Source organism: Pipistrellus hanaki (genome assembly GCF_964339955.1).
Source record: "Pipistrellus hanaki genome assembly, chromosome: 10".
Classification (NCBI taxonomy): Eukaryota; Metazoa; Chordata; class Mammalia; order Chiroptera; family Vespertilionidae; genus Pipistrellus; species Pipistrellus hanaki.
In genome coordinates this window covers 55,693,787-55,716,391 of record NC_140512.1, presented here as the reverse complement: position 1 = coordinate 55,716,391, position 22,605 = coordinate 55,693,787, and the positions used below count along the sequence as shown (strand labels likewise).

The following is a 22,605-nucleotide window of genomic DNA, read 5'->3' as shown; positions in this document are numbered from 1 at the left end:
CTCAGAGTGATGCACTGGTTGAACCTAACCATCTGCCTTTTTAGTTGTCTGCCTCCGTGTAGATGTCAATTGCTGGAGAAAATCAGAAAACCAGGCAGATCAATATTACTACATAATCATCAACCTCATATACATAATCACTATTGCCTAGCAATGCTATACATTTCTCTAGTAAGTTTACTTTCCCACTCACTGGAAATGACTATTTCATACTGTCTCTATTTCTAATCTCACATGTTCTTCTTTTTAAATTATATAAGTTTCAGGTGTACAATTCAATTCAATTCTATACAACATCATCTGTATATTGTATTGTGTGTTCACTACCCATGTGTTCTATTAATTTTTTATTAATATTTTAAAAAATATATTATATTGATTTTCTACAGAGAGGAAGGGAGAGGGATAGAGACCTAGAAACATCGATGAGAGAGAAACATCGACCAACTGCCTACTGCACATCCCCCACGGGGGATGTGCCCGTAACCAATATACATGCCTCTAACAGGAATTGAACCCAGGACCCTTCATTCAGTCCGCAGACCGGTGCTCTATCCACTGATCCAAACCAGTTTCAGCAAGTTTTTTTTTTTAAATATATTTTATTGAATTTTTACAGAGAGGAAGAGAGAGGAACAGAGAGTTTAGAAACATCGATGAGAGAGAATTATCGACCAGCTGCCTCTTGCACATCCCCTACTGGGGATGTGCCTGCAACCAAGGTACATGCCATTGACTGGAATCAAACCTGGGACCTTTCAGTCCACAGGCCGACGCTCTATCCACTGAGCCAAACCAGTTTGGGCTCGGCAAAGATATTTCTTTAAAAAAAAAAAAAAAATGCTGCCTAAGGCACTAACAAACCTGGCTATGTGGATACCAGTGATCTCTCTATCAACCAACACAATCAATGTGCCAGCCCTGCCTACATCAGTATAGTTTTAAAATCTTTTAACTTGCAGCTAAATTATTACCCTGAGTCTCTATGCAAACTTATACCATGAACTACCCAGTAAGAAAAAAAAAACAAAACCAAAATTACATCTCTTTCCAGTTTTAACACAATTTTTCCTCTCCACCCTACATTCTTCAGTTCCCCACACCCACAGAGGACTCAGTATGAGTCCTCCACATAGGTGAGGTGTTTCTGGACCTCCTAATCTTGGGCAGATTTATGTGTGTTCGTTAGTGCCACGGGGATCTAAGCATGGAACTTTGCTTAACCAGAAATCTAGATTCAAAGCTCCTAAAAAATAAGAAGAGACTGACTTTTTATCTAAGCATGATGAGTACATCAAACAGAAAATGATGCCCAGGAACAAGTGGTTCCAGAAACAGGAATTCAAATAAAAACTGGCTTTGTAGCATTCACTGTTCTCCAGATCCAATGGCAACCAGTCTAGTTTTTGTTCTGGCTCAGTTAAAAGTACATTAGAGAATAGCCTTGTCCCTTCTCAAAATAACTATGGAGAACACTGCTCAAGTTCCATAAAAATCTGAGTTTTAAGCATTACCTATTGGGTGCGTCTGCCTCTCTCTCTCTCTCTCTCTCTCTCTCTCTCTCTCTCTCTCTCTCTCTCTCTCTGTCTCTCTGTCTCTCTGTCTCTGTCTCTGTCTCTGTCTCTGTCTCTGTCTCTGTCTCTATGTTTTTGTGAGAGGGATGGGCCTCAGAGTATATATAGGTCTGTGTGGGGTATCTCTGTGGGTACACATAGAAGACTCTGTGGAGTGGAGACGTATGGGTTCTGTGTGTGTCTGTGTGTGTGTGTGTGTGTGTGTGTGTGTGTGTGTGTGCATGGGAAGGATCTTGGTAGAGGTCTTTAGGAGTTCGGTTGCATGTGGGGAATCACTGTGTGTTTGTCTTTGTACATCTGTGCCTGTCTTTGTTTTTCTTAAATATGTTTTTATTGAATTAGAGAGAGAGGCAGGGAGAAGATAGAAACATCAATGAGAAAGAAACATCAACATTGAAGGGCTGCCTCCTGTATGCCCCGACTAGAGATTGAGCCAGAAACCAGGGCATGTGCTCTGATACGAAACTGGTGACCTCATGGTGCATGGGTCGATGCTCAGCCACTGAGTGATACCAGCTGGGCTATCTATGTTTCTATGTCTCTGTGTCCATCAAGTATTTTATTACAAGTCTTATGGTAAGTTTTCTTGTTGTTAATCCTCACTGAGGATATTTTTTCCATTGATTGGTTGCCTCCCATATGTATCTCATACTGGGTTGGGATGGAACCTGCAACCCAGCCAGGTACATGTCCTTGACCAGAAATCAAACCTGAGCCCCTTGGTGTGCTGGCTGACACTCGATAAGCACTGAGCCACATTAGTCATGACTTAATGATAAATTTCTAACCTTCCACAAAACCCCAAAATGATTTTCTTGCCTCTCTACTCTGAGGTTTCACAAAAGAGAAACAAAATAATACCACCTACTAAGCCAACATTATTTAACGATAAGTAAAAAAAATGTTTTTCCATAGCAGCTACACTATTTTACATTTCTCCTAACAATGTACACGTCTTCTAATCCTCAACAACGCTTGTTACTAATTAATTAATTATGGTAGCCATCTTAATGGGTATGAAAAACAGTTCCACTTCCCCCAGAAGTTTCCTTTGCCCATTTATAGTCAGTCCCTGCTCCCATTCTCTGCCCCCAGTAGTCACTGATTTGCTTTTTTTTTCACTATATATTTGCTTTTTTTCTGGAAATTTTATGTAAATGAATTATGCAATATATGGTCTTTTGTGTCAGAGTTGTTCACTTATCACAGTGATTTTCAACCTGTGTGCTCACAAGAATTTTTAAAACATGCAATACCTGACTATTTAGTCAGGGGCACTGACTTCTTTTCCCTTAGATTGTCAAATAAAAAAAATGGCAATAGCTACCCAGCCAGTGTGGATCAGAGGTTGAGCATTGGACTATGTGTCAAGAGGTCACCAGTTGGATTCTCAGTCAGGGCACATGCCCAGGTTTTAGGCTCGATCCCTAGAGGGGCCATGATGTTTCTCTCTCATTGACATTTCCATTTTTCTCTCCCTGCCTCTTTCTCTAAATTCAATAAAAACGTATTTTTAAAAATGATAGCAGCCAACACAACAATGGCCACCCAGTGTGAATGAATCAGAATTATACCTATTTTTTTTTGTCTGATTGGTAAAAAAAAAATATATATATATATATTTTGGGAGTTTATTCCTAAATCTTTTTCTTTGAAGAAGAGTTAGCACTTGTTAGATCTGATTGGTTAATAAGTCCATTCTGATTTTGGCAGCTCATTTGGGTGGTATTGAATAAAGAATTCATAGTTGACTTTTGAGACCTTGTCTCCATTTTCTCTCTGCTTTGTTGGCTAAGACCTTGCTAACATGGAGGACTGTTAGAACTTGCTCTTTAGGAGTTGAGCTGAATTTTTTTTTGGCTCTCAGCCTTATTCTCTGTCCTTGTGCTTCAGTGACCTTATTAGTCCATAATTTATTCATTTGTTTTTCTCTTACTGCTTGATAAGTAGGGGAAGAAAAATACTTTTTCCTGCTACTCTCCTAGGATTGCTGAGTAGGGTCCTGTAAATAGAAATAGAAAGTGCATATCTTCTTAGTAAAATGGCAATTTATTCCTAAATCTTTTTCTTTGAAGAAGAGTCAGCATTTGTTAGTTGTGATTTGTAGATTTATTCAATACAAGTTTTATGTAACAAGGGAGCCTTCATAAGGAAATGAAGACTAAAGAAATGGTTATACTTGGGTGTTTTTATACTAGGTTTGAAGAGGAGTGGAAAGTCATGGGAAAATGTGTTAGGACAAAATGGTATGAGCTAAGGGTAGTAAACTGGGGAGAACTTAGCAAGCCTATTCCCTAGGATTCCTCTTCTTAGGTCCCTTAGTCTTTAGAGATAAGAATGCTCCTCTCCTCCACATGTAAGGAGAACACCTTTCACATGAGGATCTTATGATCTGCTTCAGGGAAAAGAGGAGGTCAGAGAGTTCTTTGTGCCCTTGCCATTTTTTAAATTCCTGTAGCTTAAAATAGTCAGTATGCCAGTGCACCATATTTTGGGTTAGGTATTCTGAACCACATAATTCCCTCATTCGAAACTTTCCCCTAGGAAGTTTCACAGTCCAGAAACTGAGTTGATAGATTGTTCCATAATCCATTGAGCTAATGTCTCAGTCCTAGGAATATGTCAACCTCATTAAACAGTTGTGTCTCAGGAGGCAGAGGGAATAGGGCACACACCTGATTAGGCCTCTAGCTGGTGTGAGCGATCAGGCATTTAATGAAGGACATTTCTATAAAAACAGAAGTTAATGGTTAGTACAAACTATAAACACAGTTTTGTTTTGTTTTGTTTTGTTTTTAGTCCAAAGAGCAGTCAGTCAAGATTTCTAGATGTTAGGCTCAACGCATCTTTTTTAAATGGTGGAGGAAGGATAGGCAGTGGCAATCTAAGGAATTTTCTGGTTTTCAGTTTGAATGTCTCTGGTGATGGCATTGGTTGTTCCAGTCAACTTTTTAGTGGCCCACATAGCAGCAGACACAAAATTGTCCATGCCTGATCTGTTGTGGTGATTTCCTTGAAGTTTATGTCAAGTTTCTCAGTTTAGCTTTCAGAGTCTTAGGAAAAGGGCAGTTTATTTGTTAGTGATACCAAGTTAGGAGGGAGGGGGAAATTGGGAATGTTAGTTTGTAGAGTAGTAGCCAAATATTTGAGGAAACTAGAATTGAGAACCCACAGGTCTATACTAGGGTTTTCTATTGAAACCTAAGAATTTCTCTCTGTAGTCATCTCCCTTGTTGAGCAAAGATAACCAGAGTAAGGTTGACCTAATTATTTACATAAGTGCACCAAGAATGATAATTGACCACACAGGCCTTTTAAAGTTTGCATGATTTTATTTATTTTTAAATATTTTTATACATTTTTAGAGAGAGTAGAAGGGAGAGAAAGAAACATTGATGAGAGAGAAACATCAATTGGCTGGCTTCTGCACACCCCCTATTAAGCTGGGCATTTGTCCTGACTGGGCTTGAACTAGCAGCCTTTTGGTGCATAAGACCATGCCCAATCAACTGAACTACATCAGCCCTGGCAAGGAGAACAGATTCTTATTTCTTTCTTTTTTCTTTTTTTTAAATATATTTTATTGATTTTGTACAGAGAGGAAGGGAGATAGAGAGTTAGAAACATCGATGAGAGAGAGTCATCGATCAGCTGCTTCTTGCACACCCCCTACTGGGGATATGCCCGCAACCAAGGTACATGCCCTTGACCGGAATCAAACCCGGGACCCTTCAGTCCCCAAGCCGACGCTCTATCCATTGAGCCAAACCGGTCCCGGCAGATTCTTATTTCTATTGAGCTTATTAAAATAGCTATATTGCTGACCTGGCCAGTTGGTTGGAGCATACACCAAAAGGTTGCAGGTTTGATTCCTGGACAGAGCGCAAATGGGAGGCAACTGATCAATGTTCCTCTTTCTCTTTCTGCGCCGCACCCCCTCCTCCACTCTCCCTTTTTTCTCACCTCTCCCTTCCCCACTTCCTCTCTCTAAACATATCTTCAGGTAAGGATGAAGTAAAATAAATACATTCCCATGAAAATAAGAACACTTAAGAGCTTCCAAATTTTGGAGGGATCAGGCAGGGAGAAAAGATAAATGTTTCATTTTTGGTTACTAAGGTATAATCTATTGAATTGCTGTAAGATATAGATAGCTTAAAAGAAAAGAGAAAGGAGTTCCTTATAGCGGAAAATAGAACATTAAAAAACCAGGAACGTTTCAAACAAGAAGGCCATAAAAAACTCATAATCCTTCATCAGTTCATTCAGTCTCATAGAATTAATTCTTCTGCTTGATCTTGGGTGGTCAGTTTTAAATATTAACTGAGAAGAATAAGAGTAAAACAAAAACTGAGAGAATCCAAGATGGCTGCTCGGGTAGGCACCTAGCCGCAGCCGCAGCCGCTCGCAACAATTTCAATAAAATACAACTAAAATATAAAATGGACATTACCCAGAACTACAGGAAAGTCGACTGACTGGAAATTCTATAACGAGAAGCAAGGAGGAAACCAGAAGGAAGCGCGGAGGAGCTGTAAAAGCCCAAGGTACGGAGACACGCGGCGCGCGCGGAGAGGACGGAGGGAGAGGAGGGAGGCCGAGTGCCTGGCTGGCGTTCCCTAGCGGGAAGGAGATAAAAGCTCCGACTGTGCTGGGCCCCCAACTGCTCTGAACCCCCGTTCTAGGCCAGACCCCGGTGACCCAGGCTCATCCAGAGGGAGCTGGGCTGTAAGGCGGAACCCGGGGAAGCTGCGAAAGGAGGTCCCAGAGGCGCGCACACTGAGCGCAGAGAAGGGACGGCCGGCTGTGCCGCGGGATTGCCCTGGTGGGAAGGAGACAGGGGCTCCAGACTGCTCTGAACGCCATCTCCAACTCCACTTCCAACTGAACTGAACCCCAGTTTCGGGCCCATTGCTGGAAAGCCTACACTGTTTGGTAGCAGGCGAAAATCGAGGGCACCTTTCTCTCAGAGGTGCTTGCAACAAGTACTGAAGGACCCTGAGTCTCAGGAGTTGCATAGGGCGGGGCTGACGGAAGCCAAGGCTGTAGGCTCCACCCTGAAACTCTGCCCCATCAGAAAAGCTGCCTGCGAAAATGCCTAAACCAAATAGATCACAAACGAAAGAAATGGAGGACAAAAAGTGACTGGATATAGAGTTCAAAACCACACTTATAAGGTTTTTCAAGAGTTTCCTAGAAAAGGCCGATAAAATAAATGAGACCTATGAGGATATGAAAAGGGATCAACAAGAAATAAAGAATACATTGTCTGAAATAAAAAATATTATACAGAGTCCTAAAAACAGAATAGAAGATCGCAAGAATCAAGTCAAAGATTTGGAACATAAAGAGCCAGAAGACACTCCTCTGCAGAAGCTAGAAGGCAAGAGAATCCAGAAAATTGAAGATAATGTAAGAAACCTCTGGGACAACTTCAAACGATCCAACATCAGAATCATGGGGGTCCCAGAAGATGAGAGAGAGCAAGATATCGAAAACATACTGAAAGAAATAGTGACAGAAAACTTCCCCCACCTGGGGAAAGAATTGGACTTACAAGTCCAGGAAGCACACAGAACTCCAAATAAGAGGGATCCAAAGAGGACCACACCAAGACAAATCATAATTAAGATTCCAAGAGCAAAGGACAAAGAGAGAATATTAAAAGCAGCAAGAGCTAAGCAGGTGGTTACCTATAATAGTTAAATAATGAAGGTATTGACAAATTTCTGTGAACTTCATACAGTTTCTGTAATACTTATATTAACATTCTCCCATAAAAATATAACCCTGTTTATTTGACAGTTTTTCCCATGCAATTTAATATACCAAATAAACACCTATAAAGGAGCACCTATATGATTGTCAGCTGATTTCTCAACAGAAACCATGCAGGCCAGACGGGAATGGCAAGAAATATTCAAGGTGATGAATAGCAAGAACCTACAGCCAAAAATACTCTACCCAGCAAAGCTATCATTCAGAATCGAAGGTCAGATAAAGAGCTTCACTAATAAAAAAAAGCTAAAGGAGTTCATCACCACTAAACCAGAATTATATGAATTGCTGAAGGGGGTTCTTTCAGAAGAGAAAGTAAATAAAGATAAAAATTATGAACAACAAATACGTAACTATCAACAAGTGAATCTAAAAACCAAGGAAATTAAAAAAAATCTGATGAACAATATTAACTATTGAATATAATAGAATCAGAGGTATGGAAGGGGAGTGAACTGATGATTCTCGGGGAAAGGGGAGTGGGGAATGTGGGAAGAGACTGAACATAAACTGTGCACCTATGGATGAGGACAATGGGGAGTGGGGAAAGGGCAGAGGGTGAGGTGGGAAGGGGGGGGAAAGGAACACTTGTAATAATATGAACAATAAAAATTTATTAAAAAAAGAGTAAAACAAAAACTATCTGTGGATGACAAAAGACCTAAAACGATTGAGATTCAAGATCTGATGAGTGTTCGTTTGATAAGAAAATTTGGTTATTTCTATAGCACACAAGATTTTAACATAATAGTTAAATAATGAAGGTATTGACAAATTTCTGTGAACTTCATACAGTTTCTGGAATACTTATATTAACATTCTCCCATAAAAATATAACCCTGTTTATTTGACAGTTTTTCCCATGCAATTTAATATACCAAATAAACAGAATTATTACAAACATTTCTTTTTATAAGGTAAAGGAACAAATCCTTTGATCTTTTCTAATGGCCCTCTGGGAAATCTCAAGGAAGCTTGTCAAAAATGAACATTTGATTAAATAGGGTCAGAGGTAACTATGGAACAATACTTAATCATTTAACCAAAGTGAGAGTAAAAAATTTTAAAGACAAATACAAGAAGTAACATAGCTGTAAAAACAAACGACAAAACAACCTTAGCTCCTTCAATACTGGAAAGACTTGGGGTTTTTTAATTTTAATTTTTTAAATAATCAAAGACATGATAAAAACAACATGGAGTATAAGAAATTATTTTGATAAGATACAGTCTTTGTTTCCTAGCAATATTTTTTTTTAGCTTGTAAATAAACTCTTTTAATGTTAGCAGTTTGAACATATGTAAATTCATTTCCCACAAATCTCCAACATTTTAAAATATCCATAGTTCATCTTTCTTATGCTGGAACAATCAGTCATTCTACTTTAAGACAAAATTGCACTTTCCCTAACAAACACATCATTCACCCCTCTATCTTTCCTTCTGAGAAACACATCTTAGGTTTGATCCCCTGTCAGTGGACAGTTATGTCAGGCAACCCATAGATGTTTCTCTCTCCCTCTAAGCATGTCCTTGGATGAGGATTCAAAAGAAAATACATCTTAGTTTGCATACTTTGCATATAGAAGTATTTTTTTTTTATCTCTTGTTATTCTATTAGTTTCATTTACATATATTCATTATAATTTTTAAATATTATAGTGAGGAAACTAGGAAGTAGATAATGGTGACTTGCCTGTTAGATATTAACATTCTGTAACAGATTTGCAAATTTTATGAATATACCATCTCTTTTATATAAGTATATGCTGTTTCCTCACAGTACAATTTTTCACTGTGTAAAGGACATGTTTAGACAATAACAACAAGAAGAGTGTTTAGTATATATTGACATGATTATACTTGGCAATTCTAAAGCAACACTGGTTTTATTCAAGAACATCAGTTAAACCAATTAAGACTTATGGATTAAAGCCTACTTTGTAGAATTTACTTACTCTTTTTCTTCAGAATAGTTTCTTAAATACTAACAGAGTTCCTGGTAGATCTGTATCTCAATTTGAAGACTGAGAGACCCAGTAGGAGGGCTGTTGGCTTAAAAGAGCAAAGGTGGAGAAACCAAGAAATTTAATGAGACCCAACTAGAAATTGAACATAAACTGACTGAAATAAAAAAATAAGCACCTAAGCTGCCGCCTCGCACAACAATTTCAAAACAACAACTAAAAGACAGAACGGACATCATCCAAAACCACAGGAAAGCTGGTGGAGTGGGAAATCTACAACTAGAAAGAAGGAGAGAGGCTCACAGATCAGATTGGGAGCTGCAAAGCGCTGAGGTAGGGAGACGCACCTGCAGAGAGGATGGGCAGCCGAGTGCCTGGCTGGCGGGAGGGGAAGGGAAGTCCCCGATTGCAATGAACCCCAACCCCGGCCAAATCCCCATAGACCCAGGCTCATACAGGTGGAGTCTGGATTGTAGAGAAAGGCACCTGGAGACTCAGAGATTGAGAGACTGGGGGAGCCGGGAGCCACAGCAGGCAGGGTCTACAGTCACGCTCGAGTGAGTGCGCGCAGAGAGATCTGACTGCAGAGGCTGCCACGGCCTATCCATAGCGGAAAGAGTCAGAAGCTCCAGACTACAGAGACCCAACCCAATTCTGGGCAAGCCCCTGGGGCACCCACACTCTTGCACGGGGAATCTGGACAGTCAGGCGGAAACTCAGGCGAGCACACAAGGGCAGGGCTGATAAGAACCCAAGATTGTCACCTCAGCCCTGAGACTTCGCCTCATCCAAGCTGAGCATAGAACCTTTTGCAATTTTGCAAGTCTGATCCTATAAGACTGTCTCCAATACAGAAGGTATCGTTGAGTAGACACAGCTGATACTCACATCCAATGGGCCTGGAGGTCAGTTCCTCCCAGTGATACCAACAACAATCAAGACTTAACTACAACAAGCCTGTTCACACAGTCCACAAAGGGGAGCACCAAAGTGTCTACCTCAGGTAACTGGGGAGGCTGACCCACTGGGCCATATAGGTCACCAAACACACAAAGCCATCCTACCAACTTTGGGAAGCAGCAAAAATCCCAAGACAAGGAAATGGATCTCAAACGAAAAAGATAGAGGAGAACAAAAGACTGGATATAGAGTTCAAAATCACCGTTATAAGGTTTTTCAAGAATTTCCTAGAAAAGGCCGATAAATTTAATGAGACCCAACTAGAAATTGAACGTAAACTGACTGAAATTAAAAAATATTATACAGAGATCCAACAGCAGACTGGAGGAACACAAGAATCAAGTCAAAGATTTGGAATACAAAGAGCAAAAGGACACTCCTCTGGAGAAGCAAGAAGAAAAGAGAATCCAGAAAGTCGAAGATAGTGTAAGGAGCCTCTGGGACAACTTTAAGCATACCAACATCAGAATTATGGGGGTGCCAGAAGAAGAGAGAGTACAAGATACTGAAAACCTATTTGAAGAAATAATGTCAGAAAACTTCCCCCACCTGGTGAAAGAAATAGTTTTACAAGTACAGGAAGTGCACAGAACCCCAAACAAGAGGAATCCAAAGAGGACCAGACCAAGACACATTATAATTAAAATACCAAAGGCAAAAGACAAAGAGAGAATCTTACAAGCAGCAAGAGAAAAGCAGTTGGTTACCTATAAAGGAGCACCCATACGACCGTCAGCTGATTTCTCAACAGAAACTATGCAGGCCAGAAGGGAGTGGCAAGAAATATTTGAAGTGATGAATAGCAAGAACCTACAACCAAGATTAATATATCGAGCAAAGTTATTCAGAATTGAAGGGCAGATAAAGAGCTTCACAGATAAGAAAAAGCTAAAGGAGTTCACCACCACCAAACCAGTATTATATTAAATGCTGAAAGGTATTCTTTAACAAGAGGAAGAAGAAGAAAAAAGATAAAAATTATGATCAACAAATACATATATATCAACAAGTGAATCTAAAAATCAAGTGAATGAAAAATCTGAGGAACAGAATAAATTTGTGGATATAATAGAATCAGGGGCAAAGAAAGGGAGTGGATTGATAATTATCAGGGGGAAAGAGGTGTGGGGGTGCAGGAAAAGACTGGATTAAAATTGTACACCTATGGATGAGACAATGGTGGGGAGGAGGTAAGGGTAGAAGGTGGGGCGGGAACCAGGTGGAAGGGAGCTATGGGGAGAGAAACAATTGTAACTGAGCAATAAAGATTTATTAAAAAAAAAAGGGGGGGGGCAAAGGTGATGGTATTTTTGGGACTCAGACTCCTGAAGCTTCTGTCCTAATCTAGGGAAGAAAAGGAAGGACATCCTAGGAAGGTTGGGTTTTTTCCAAGACATAATAGAGCATTAAAGAATACTCTTTAGAGCAGTTATAAATATGAATCAGTTCTTACAATAACACTGTGGTAAGCAATTATAGTTTACTAACGGAAAAGCCAAAAAGAAATTCATTTAATGTTTGTTAAATGCCATTAAGCACTCTAGTGCTTGTCCAAGGCTCCAGAGCAGACAGCTGTAAATGGAAAAAACAAATGCTGCATTTTTCCAACACAGTATCTCAGTTCTATATCTATAAATATAGATAATTCTAGAGCTATAAGTAGTAAATATTAGAATGCAAGTGTTTAAAAATATACACTTGTTTAGGTTTCTATATTTCATGAAATTTCATAGGAGTAAATAGTCAGATTTAAGAAACAAACTTAGTTTATAGTTTGTTTACATTTCTGCTTAAATATGCTTTGGGCAGATCAAGCAAAAGGTAAAAAATTGAACTTGAATTCATGTTCTGTAAAATTTCAACAAAATGCTTATTTGACTAAATCATATACAAGCACTTGGTTAAAGTATTATAGAATAAGAACTCAGATTTCTATCATGTGTTTGAAATGTTAGTATAACATTTAAATGAAGATGTCTTACAGATAGAACTGGAGTCAGACTGGAAATTAGAGGAAGTCAATAAATAATTTGAAAAGTTACTATAAAGTTCTTAATTAAAATGGCAGCTATATAAAATCACATGTATATGGACAGGTAATTTTCTACAGAGGATCCAGAAACACACAAAGGAGTAAAGATATTCTCTTCAATAAATGGTGCTGGGAAAACTGAAAAGCCACCACATGTAAATGAATGAAACTGGATTACAGTTTGCCCCCATGTGCAAAAATTAATTCAAAATTGAAAAAAAGACCTAAATATAAGGCCTGAAAAATAAGTTACATGGAAGAAAATATAGGTACCAAACTTACGGACCTTGGTCATAGAGAACATTTTATGAACTTGACCCCAAAGGCAAGGGAAGTAAGGCAAACATAAATGAATATGACTGTATCAAATTAAAAAGCTTCTACATAGTAAAAGAAATTGACAACAAAACAAAGAGGCAGCCGACCAGATGGAAGATGATATTAGCAAACAGCAACTCTGACAAAGGTTTAATTTCCAAAATATATAAAGAACTCATAAAACTCAACACCAAACAACCCAATCAAAAAGTGGGCAGAGGACCTGAAAATACACCTCCCCCAAGAAAATATATGAACAGCCAATAGATACATGAAAAGATGTTCAACCTCACTGGCAGTTAGGGAAATGCAAATCAAAACTACACTGAGACACTATCTTATACCTATTAAGGGTGGCCATTATCAATAAGACAGGTAATAACAAGTGTTGGAGAGGTTGTGGGAACCGGGAACCCTCATTCACTGCTGGTGGGAACAAACACAATGGAAAGCAGTCTGGCAATTCCTCAAAAAATTAAGACTAAAGCTACCATACCCTGCAATTCCTCTCTTGGGTATATGCCCGAAAAACTCCAAATCCTGTATTGGCAAAGATATATGTTCATTGCATTATTCACGGTGGCCAAGATATGGAAACAACCAAAATGTCCTGTGATAGAGGACTGGATAAATATGTGGTACATATATTCAATGGAATACTACTCAGCCATAAGAAAGGATGAAATAGCACTATTTACAACAACTTGGATGGACCTCGAGAACATTTTGCTAAGTGAAATAAGTCAGAAAAAGCTAAGAACTATATGATTTCAGTCATGTAGGATATAAAACTGAAACTTGTGAACACAAATAGCAATGTGGTATTTGCCAGAGGAAAGGGGGTGGGTAGAGAAGGGAGTCCTAATGTAAGGTGACAGTAGAAGATTTGACTTTGGGTGGTGGGCACATGGTACAATATACAGATCTTGTAACATAGAAACCCACACCTGAAACCTATTCTATCTAATAAAAGAGTAATATGCAAATTGATTATCACTCCAACACACAAGATGGCTGCCCCCATTAGGTCAAAGATGGCTGCCCCGTGTGGACACAAGATGGCCGCCACAAGATGGCCAGAAGGGGAGGGCAGTTGGGAGGGACCAGGCCTGCAAGAGAGGTCAGTTGTGGGGGACCAGGCTTGCAGGGGAGAGCAGTTGGGGGGGAGGGGGGAACAGGCCTGCAGGGGAGGGCAGTTAGAAGTGACCAGGCCTTCAGGGGAGGGCAGTAAGGGGTGACCAGGCCTGCAGGGGAGGGCAATTAAGGGCAATCAGCTGACAGGGGAGCAGTCCATCAATCAGACTGGCAGGGGAGTGGTTAGGGGGGTGATCAGGCTGTCAGGCAGAAGCAGTTAGGAGCAATCAGAAAGGCAGGCAGGTGAGAATTGGGAGCCAGCAGTTCTGGATTGTGAAAGGGATGTCTGACTGCCGTTTAGGCCCGATCCCTGTAGAATCGGACCTAAACGGGCAGTTGGACATCCCTCGAGGGGTCCCAGATTGGAGAGGGTGCAGGCTGGGCTGAGGGACACTCCCTCCCACCCACCCCTGTGCACAAATTCTGTGCACTGGGCCTCTAGTATGTTCATATTGACCAATGTCACCCCAATCAATTTGATAAATATTTAAAAAATCATCCAAGGGAGGGATAGTAAGGATTTGGACTAGACTGGTGGTAATGTGAAAACAAAATATGTTATACTAATAGTTAACATATCATATAGCAGGCACTTTTCTATACAAAAGGGTAGCATAACACTACACGATTTTGCATCTTACTTTTTCCCCACTTAACTGTATCTTGGAGCTGCTCTGTTGTTTTTAAAGTCTATATAATATTCCATTATATGTATGTACCATAATTTATGTGCAGTAACTGCTTGGCTATTTATGGTTGTTTAAGTTTTTTTTCCAATATTTTGCCATACAAACAGTGCTGTAACGATCTTTGTATAGATATGTTGAACATGTATTTGAATGTCCATAGAATAAATTCTTACAACTGGAATTTCTTGTTCAAAATTTTATGAATATTGCCAAATACAATAGAGGTTATACCTGTTACCACTTTCAGCTAGAATGTGAATAAACTTTTTCTTAAATAGAACCTATTCTCCAAACTGAATCTTCGAGAAGACAAAAGAATTTTTGTTGTGCTATTCTTTGTATTGTGCTGTTCTAATAGAAGAGGAGTAGGTAACTTCTTTTGCCTTGAGATGATTCTCTTGAGCCACTCAGGGAAACCCATAGGTCTCCAGAGTATAGATTGAAAAATGATTATTATCTGATTATCATCTAATTCCCCTTATTTTTTTGTAGAAGAGTTCCAAAGAGATGGAGCTATTCCTCCAAGGCCTCCCAAAAAAGGATAAGAATGGCTATAAAAGTATGCAGAAAGACTTTCTCTTTTTCTTTCTTTCTTTCTTTCTTTCTTTCTTTCTTTCTTTCTTTCTTTCTTTCTTTCTTTCTTTCTTTCTTTCTTTCTTTCTTTTTCTTTTCTTAATCCTCACCTAAGGATGTTGTTTCCCCATTGATTTTTAGAGAATGGAAGGAAGGGAAGGAGGCGAATAGAGAGAGAGTCACATCAATTGGTTGCCTCCTGCATGTGTCTGGCTGGGGCCAGGGATCAAATTGGCAACCCAGGTATGTGCCCTTGACCGGGATTGAACCCAAGACTCCTTGGTGCGAGGGCCAATGCTTCAACCACTGAGCAATACTGGCGAAGGCGCGGAATGAATATCTTAATGCCCTTTGTAATAGGTACACTTCAATGACCTCGAGAATCAAACTTTTTTAAAATAACATTTGCTGTTTGATTTTGTTTTCATAATGCATGGTTAGTAGAGGCCCTGGCAGCCTAAGGCATTGTTGGAGTGAAATAGGGAACTTGATGGCCAGGGAAAAGCAAGGGAGGAACTCCTTGCCTTCACATTTCTGATGAGGTGACAGCTGATATGAAAAGCAAAAGGGACAAAGACTAGCTAAAAAGGATGAGGCGATATAGGAGAAAAAAATCTGAGAAAAAGTGCCCAGTGCCTGGTAGGTGGTTATTCAGTTATAGTAGTTCTTGTTGGAGGAAGTGTAAACTGGGGGGTAAGAGGGAGGTAGTACTTAATTAGATTATACATTAGCTACACCCCTTGATCCAGCAGTTCTTTTCCTAGGTATTTACACTGAGTGGCCTGATTATTATGATCCCTGAACGCATAATAATCTGGGCATTCAGTGTATATCCTATATAATAAAAAGCTAATATGCAAATTGTCCCCTCAATCAGGAGTTCGACCAGCAGGCAGGCTGGCCAACCGCCCATGTCCCCTCCCCCTGGCCAGGCTGGCTGGACCCCACTCATGCATGAATTCATACACTGTGCCTCTAATACAAACACACACACACACACACACACACACACACACACTCTGAATGGCCAGATTATTATGTGTTCAGAGATAATAATAATCTGGCCACTCAGTGTATAGTTGACAGAAATTTTTATATGAGTCCATAGCAATGTTATTTGTACTTGTGGAAAACAATCCGGTTGTCTATACACTTTACCCAACTATCTCAGGTAAATTGTGATAGATTTATATTATATTGCTACTATGTAGCAGTTTGAAACAATGGACTAGATTGCACATGGCACCATGATGGATCTTAATAACAGTGCTGATTAAAAACAGAAAGAAGCAGAATGAGATATGTAACATGATATTTATGTACATTTTAAAGTATATTTAAAACACATTGTACACTACAAAAAAACATGTAAACACATTAAACATATTACAGTGATGGCTTAAATTGAGAAATGATGGGAGTGGGGATAAAAGAATGAAAATAGGTAAATGTGAAACTTTATTTCTCCACTGAGGTGATCTTTAAAGCATGAGGGGGAGAACATCTACAGACCAGTATCCCTATATCTCCCATTGCTGCTACCTGTGGGAGTAAAAATTCTGGAAAAACAATTTTTTTTTTAATCTACACTAATAAAAGAGAAATATGTAAATTGACCATACATCTGAAGCAAGACCACTAACCAATCAGGAATGAGTATGCAAATAAACCCAACAAAGATGGCAAGTTAATTTGCATACGCAGGCACGGAACAGCAGGGTGGGCAGGATGCTTGCTATGAGGAAGAGGGTAGGGTCGGAGGGAGCTACAGGAGCAGCGCTCTGGCCAGACCAAACACTGAAGGCGATGGCCAGAGCGAAGGCCTGGGTCCCAGGTGCCAGAGGAAAACCGGTGCGGGCAGCCAGGGGAAGGAAGGCCTATTCTTGCATGAATCTTCGTGCAATGGGCCTCTACTCTAACTATAAATAGAATGTTTGTTATTCATGCTTCTGAAAGCTTGCTCTTTATTTTATTTTTATTTTTTTTTACCTTTTTAAGTCTTTTTTTGTTACAGAATGTTTTGTTTGGTTGTTGCTTTTATACAGAATATACTAGCCTCATTGTTTATGTCTGGTTTATGTACTAGTATAGCCAGCACTATATGTTTTCATTCTTAGAAGATGATAATGATGAGTAATATAATAGACTTTTCCTTTTTTTATTATTATTTTTCTTTTTTTCTTTTTTTGGATGGGCACAATAAACTTTATTGATGGTGCATAATAAAGTAAGGCTCCCTACTCCCCTCCCCTTCTTCAGGGGCTCTGGGATGGAAACAGTGGTCAGGAGATTCTCCGTGTGTCCGGGGACTGATCTGGGTCAGGACTCCCCAGCAGCGAGGGCCTCTCTTCCTCTTGCTGGGGCTGGTGATCCAGGGGGCTCTTACTCCTTGGAGGCCATGTGGACCATGAGGTCCACCACCCTGTTGTTGTAGCCAAATTCATTGTCATACCAGGAAACGAGCTTGACAAAGTGGTCATTGAGGACAATGCCAGCCCCAGCATCAAAGGTGGAGGAGTGGGTATCACTGTTAAAGTCACAGGAGACAACCTGGTCCTCACTATAGCCCAAGATATCTTGAGGGGGCCCTCTGATGCCTGCTTCACTACCTTCTTGATATCATCGTATTTGGCAGCTTTCTCCAGGCAGCAGGTCAGATCCACAACTGACACATTGGGGGTAGGGACACGGAAGGCCAAGCCAGTAAGCTTCCCAGTCAGCTCAGGGATGACCTTGCCCATAGCCTTGGCAGCACCAGTGGAAGCAGGGATGATGTTCTGGGCAGCCCCTTGGCCATCACACCACAGCTTCCCAGAGGGGCCATCCATGGTCTTTTGGGTGGTGGTGATGGCATGGTCTGTGGTCATGAGTCCCTCCACGATGCCAAAGTTGTCATGGATGACCTTGGCCAGAGGGGCCAAGCAGTTGGTGGTGCAGGAGGCATTGCTGACAATCTTGAGGGAGTTGTAATACTTGTCATGGTTCACACTCATCACAAACATGAGGGCATCCGCAGAAGGGGCAGAGATGATGACCCTCTTGGCTCCACCCTTCAAGTGAGCCCCAGCCTTCTCCATGGTAGTGAAGACACCAGGGGACTCCACAACATATTCAGCACCAGCATCACCCCATTTGATGTTGGTGGGATCTCGCTCCTGGAAGATGGAGATGGACTTTCCATTGATGACAAGTTTCCCGTTCTCGGCCTTGATGGTGCCTTTGAACTTGCCATGGGTAGAATCATACTGGAACATATAGACCATGTAGTTGAGGTCAATGAAAGGGTCATTGATGGCAACAATATCCACTTTGCCAGAGTTAAAAGCAGCCCTGGTGACCAGGCGCCCAATGTGGGCAAATCCTTTCACTCCGACCTTCAACATCTGTGTCTCAGGGTTGTAGCTGCTGGCACAGCGCAGGAGAGGCTGTCGGACGAACAGGAGGAGCAGAGAGCCTGTAAGACTTTTCAGTGTCCTTTTATATAATGTCCTTTTTTTTTTTTTTTTTTTTAATTAGAGTAAGGGGAAATATACTTGGAATAAAGTAATAATTGTTTTGAGCCATTACCCTTTATAAAATTTATGTTATTTAACTTGCTTCTCTTATAAGAATCTCTGTTGGGCAGATAAAAATACTGACTCCTAGAGAGTTCCCTGAGGTAGTGTAAGATCTTGGGTAGAACAGAGTATAGGAAACAAATAGCTCCTACCTTGATGCAATCTTTGTTACTAGAACTAATTAATCTTTTTTTAGATCAATTTTTTTAGTAGCCTAAATTTTGAGTTATCTTTAATTGAGGTTTTTGGTTGTTAACTATACCACCCAGGTGGTGCTTCAGATTAGCTACTGGAGAAAGGAGCTGTAATGCAATTAAAGTAACCTTGGCAACCATTATAATGTAAATGAGTCTCACTGGTAAGGAAATGGAGAGTGTGGGCACTTGTTAGGGCATTCTTTTACAACTAGAGCTGACTAGCATTTTGCTATTTTACAGACCTGGTGTAGCTGCTTCTTGGACACCATCGAGGTCTGTGCTACTCTAGTCTTCTTTTAGTTTGTTCAGAAGCTAACACCACATTTTATTATTTATTTATTTATTTATTAATATATTGTATTGATTTTTCACAGAGAGGAAGAGAGAGGGATAGAGAGTTAGAGACATCAATGAGAGAGAAACATCGGTCAGCTGCCTCCTGCACACCCCCCAATGGGGATGTGCCCCTAGCCAAAGTACATGCCCTTGACTGGAATCGAACCCGGGACCTTCTAGTCTGCAGGCCGATGCTCTATCCACTGAGCCAAACCAGTTTCGGCCTAACACCACATTTTAATTTGTGTATAAAACAAAACTAATCTCCAGACGTGCTTATCATCTTCATACACATAATGGCCTCTTTCATCTTTACTAACATTACTTTTTTCTCACTGCAGCCTTGCCTCAAATCTCTGATGCACAAAGAAAACCACAGGTTTCCGGAGAAACACTGTGGTGTGTGCTTAGTATAACCTGTTGGCCAAGATTTAGCTTATGGTAGAACGGATAGTGCCTCTGCTACTCTTTAAGCAGCATGAAAGAGACAAATCCTTGGTTTCAATTTTTAATTTTTTGTTTTAATTTTTAAGCTTTAAACAATAAACGTTTCCATATGCTTTAGAGTTTCAATGGAGGCTTACTCTTTGTGGATTTAGCAATTGGATAACTGGAGGGGAATAATAAGAGTGAAACCAAATTGGGGCTGTGTACGGTACTTGTTTTTTACCTTCCTAATGAGTTAAGTGATTTTAACAAAGAGCTTGTGAATGAAAAGCTTAAGGTTCTTATCCAGGGTTAACCATTGTCATGTTGTTAGTGCTAAACAAATAGCTTTCATCATCTTCAATTTTCTCTTCGAGAAAACAATGACTTATTTTATTTTTTCTTTATTGATTAAGGTATTACATGTGTCCTTATCCCCCCATTGCTCCCCACCCACTCCCACTTATGCCCTCAACCCCTTAGTGTCTGTGTCCATGGGTTATTGCTTATATTGTTGTGGGCGACCCGTGAATGACGACCACCAGTTTACAGTTGATCTCTTCCCCTTTCTCCAACTCTCTCCTGCCTTCCCTTTGAGGTTTGATGGTCTGATAGATGCTTCTCTGTCTCTGGATCTGTTTTTGTTCATTAGTTTATGTTTATTATATTCCACTGATGAGTGAGATTATGTGATATTTATCTTTCTCTGACTGACTTATTTTGCTTAGCATAATGCTCTCCAGGTCTATCCATGCTGTTGCAAATGGTAGGAGTTCTTTCCTTTTTACCTCAGTGTAGTATTCCATTGTGTAGATGTACCACAGTTTTCTATCCACTCATTTGCTGATGGGCACTTAGGCTATTTCCAACTCTTAGCTATTGCAAATTGTGTTGCTATGAACATTGGGGTACATATATCCTTTCTGATTGGTGTTTTTAGTTTCTTGGGATATATTCCTAGAAGTGGGATCACTGAGTACAATGACTTTCTATTATGGGAAAATATTTACAAAAGAGACTAAAATACCAATATTTGTATGGCCAAGAATATCATCTGATATAAGAAAGAAATTCTAAATTTTAGGGTAATATGTCTCAGATATCCTAAATAGCTTGCTCAGTTAAGGCTTTTAAATGTTTTTACTTTGGTTTTTAAGTTTTCTTCCTCCAAACTTATTACTCATTTGTTGACAAATGATCTATATGACAAATGTCTTTGTTGGCTTAGTCATCAACAAGGGGTTGGTCTTGAGCATTTATTATATGCAAAACTTGGAACTTGCTGAAACCTGTTTGGCTCAGTGGATAGAGGTCCCAAGTTCAATTTTGGTCAAGGGCATGTACATTGGTTGCGGGCACATCCCCAGTAGGGGGTGTGCAGGAGGCAGCTGGTCGATGTTTCTCTCTCATCGATGTTTCTAGCTCTCTATCCCTCTCTCTTCCTCTCTGTGAAAAATCAATAAAATATATTAAAAACAAAAAACAAAAAACTTGGAACTGCGTGCATGGAAAATAAGTATAAAATGTATAAAATTGTAATTTCTGCTCTTCAATATAACAATTGTTCAAATACTTACAAGCACAGCTCTGAGTGTTACTTTTCCTACCTCAGATCTTTGCTCTGTGGAAATCATTTCTGATTCTCTTAGTTGTTCATATGACTTAGTTTGCTCACCCCATTACCACCAACATGGTTGTCTTCTTCTGGATTTATTATATGTGATTAGTGTTACTTGTAAGAGGTCATATGCCAAATTATAATTCTCAAGAGTTGCCTGATCTGTAGCAATTTTCTTCTTTATTCAGGTCACTGTACTGTTATTTTATTACCTGAATTTATGCATTTTAGCTTTATTTAAATTTTTTATTTATTGATTGATTTTAGAGAAAGAGGAAAGGGGAGAGAGAGAGAGAGAGAAACATTGATTTGTTTTCCCATTTATTTATGCATTTATTGGTTGCTTCTTATATGTGCCCTGACCTCTAGCTATCCGGCCAGGGCTAGTAAATTTATGCAAGTTTCTTAAGCTGACACTACACTGAAGGATTATCTTTACCTTACAGCCAACTAAATTCTCAACTAATCAGCTAATATTAAAATTAATTTCTTACTAGTAGTATACTTTTTTTTAAAGAAAATTTTTATTTATTGATATTTAGAGAGAGAAAGAGGGAGAGAGATTTGTTTTATCACTTATTTATGCACTTGTTGCTTGATTGTTGTATGTGCCCTGATTGGTGATCGAACTCATAACCTTGATACATTAGGATGATGCTCTAGCCAAAGAGCTACCAGCCAAGGCAACATTTATTCTTGATAAATTTCATTTTGTATTTTCAGCCCTTTGTTTCTATTTGTTCAGGTATTTTTTATACTATGTCTTCAATGGTATTATCTAATCTTCTCAGGTTTCTACCACCAACAAAATTTATAAGCTACCATTTAAATCTTCAAGGTGTTGATAATATCTATTAAAGTAAGGCAAAAAATACAGAATCTTGTGACAACATAAGAACCTTACACCTAGATTGATATTAAGTCATTGACTAATAATCTGCAGATGGACCTGGCCAGCTAGTTGAGTTGGTTATAGCATCCTCTGTTATGCCAAGGTTGTGGGTTTGATCTCCGGTCAGGGCACATACAGGAAGCAACAATGAATGCATAAATAAATGAAACAACAAATTGATTTTTCTCTCTCTCAAATCAATAAATAAAATTTTTAAAAAATCTAAGGATGTCAACCAATTCTCTATTACCTAACTAGCATAAGATACTATTTCATCTTTTTGTATCCAACTATGCTAGAAAAAGACTCTGTATGTTAGCACTTTTCATAAACATACTGATTCTCTATTATGTGCCAAGCACTGCATTAGATTCTTAGGCTCCAAAAATGAGTAAGACATGTTTTCTCTCAAAGAAGTCACAACCTAGTTGGAGAGATTCACATAAATTTTTGCAGAATAGCAAGATAAAGGCTAATAGAGGATATTAAGAAACCTGTGTACTGAGAAAAGACAACCAATTATGTTTAATGGGCAGGTTTTTATGAGCCTCCAC

At 39.5% G+C, this 22,605-nt stretch overlaps 1 protein-coding gene and 1 pseudogene across 4 annotated transcripts in view; one reads left to right on the top strand and one right to left on the bottom strand.

Annotated features, from left to right (window-relative positions):
* The window catches only part of AHCYL2 (adenosylhomocysteinase like 2), a 140,126-nt gene that overhangs the window by 7,035 nt on the left and 110,486 nt on the right, over positions 1-22,605 (top strand). The window lies entirely within an intron of this gene.
* On the bottom strand, positions 17,234-18,408 carry LOC311629514 (glyceraldehyde-3-phosphate dehydrogenase-like; annotated as a pseudogene). The gene has a single exon. The product of its transcript is annotated as a glyceraldehyde-3-phosphate dehydrogenase-like (transcript).